This window comes from Microtus ochrogaster, chromosome 2, assembly GCF_000317375.1.
Source record: "Microtus ochrogaster isolate Prairie Vole_2 chromosome 2, MicOch1.0, whole genome shotgun sequence".
Lineage (NCBI taxonomy): Eukaryota > Metazoa > Chordata > Mammalia > Rodentia > Cricetidae > Microtus > Microtus ochrogaster.
This window is the reverse complement of record NC_022010.1, coordinates 98,126,800-98,128,344: the sequence shown is the minus strand read 5'-3', so window position 1 is coordinate 98,128,344 and position 1,545 is coordinate 98,126,800.

Genomic DNA, 1,545 nt, shown 5'->3' with positions numbered 1-1,545 from the left:
GGTTCCCATTGCCTGCCGTACCTTCCAGTGTATTTGAAAAGCTGGTTGGTTTGTGGTATTCTTTGTTCTGTTACCTTACTTTTAAGTCTCAGGAAGTGCATATATCCTGAAATAACAGGTCTTGGCCCACCTCAGGCTGGACCACAGAATGATTTCTGGCAGTTAAACGAGAGCCAGCATTCCTCAGGAACTTGTGCAACAGGTTCCAAGAGGAGTCATCCCCTGTCTCTCTGGCAAAAGGAGCATACAGCTCTCCATTGACAAATGCCCGTGGTTGCATATCAAACCCCATGCTGGTTTTGGTTCCTAGAGTCCCTGTTCACAAGAAGCTGTCATACACTTCAAACCCCCAACTCTAGCATCTTGGTCCTTCCACCCCCTCCTCTGCCTCATATTCCCAGACCTGTCCCAGCTCAGAGGCTTCCCTTCCCCCAGACACCCGTTCATTCTCTAATGACGAGGTTCCGCCTCCCCCATCTCACCATCTCTACTATTCTCTCCTGCTATTCTCCCTTCTCTTGCAGACAGCCCTGGTCATGGCCAGCATCTTTTTCTCTCTACTCTGGAACTCTTCCAGATGCCTCTGGGCATTTTCTCCTTCTTAACTACAATAAAAACCACCCTCTTTCATGGTCAAATGGGCCATTTTGGTGGTTTCTTTTCTGTGCCCCTCACATACTATTAAAACTTGATGAAACCAATGCCACATTAGCACATGGAATCCAAGTTCTTGGGCCATGGCCACTCCTAGTTGGCTCCATAATAAACTCTTTTAGCCACTTTGAGGTGAGAGCTGTGTTTCTTACAAGATATATTTGCTGAGAATGAAGGACTGACTTACTGGGATGTTTTTAGTATTGACCATGGGATCCCTAAGTCTGAGGCAAACAATCGTCCATTGAATTCCAAAGATACTACCCAACCTCCACTACTCATGTAACACAGGTAACACAGACAGTGTAGGGCAGGGTCACTCTAAAAAAAGCAGTAGGAAAAAAGATCATTCGCTGGGTAGAAAAACCCTATATTCTTTGAGGCACTTTTCTTCTACTTGGAAGCTAATTAACACAGGCATGGCATCCTCACACATATTCCATTGTTTGGTCTTCATTAATAGCTCAGGGGTTACTGATCATTTTGTTATGGTTTTGGTCCCTTTAAGAGACAAGCCACACCCATTCCCCTCCCCATCCGCTGAGGCAGGCTGATCTTCAGCTTCCGGTCTGAGCTCGCTCTCTTTTTCATCTTCCCCCTCGGAAAGGCAGCTTCGCTTCTGCCTCTCTCCCCAATTCTCTGCTTCCCCCCTTCTCTGTCTCTTTCTCCTCTCTCCTCTCTTCTCTTCTCCTCTCCTCTCCCCTCCCCTCCCCCCCCTCTCTCTCCTCCTCCTCCTCCTCCCTTTCACCCTTCCTCCTCCATAACCCCCTGAATAAACATTCAACCTCACCCTGCATGTCTATCCATGTTTCTGTCTTCTGCCCGCCCGCCATGTGTCTCCCTGCCTGGAACCAGCCATTGCTCAGGGACCAGCAGCCATCTCTGCCTGGG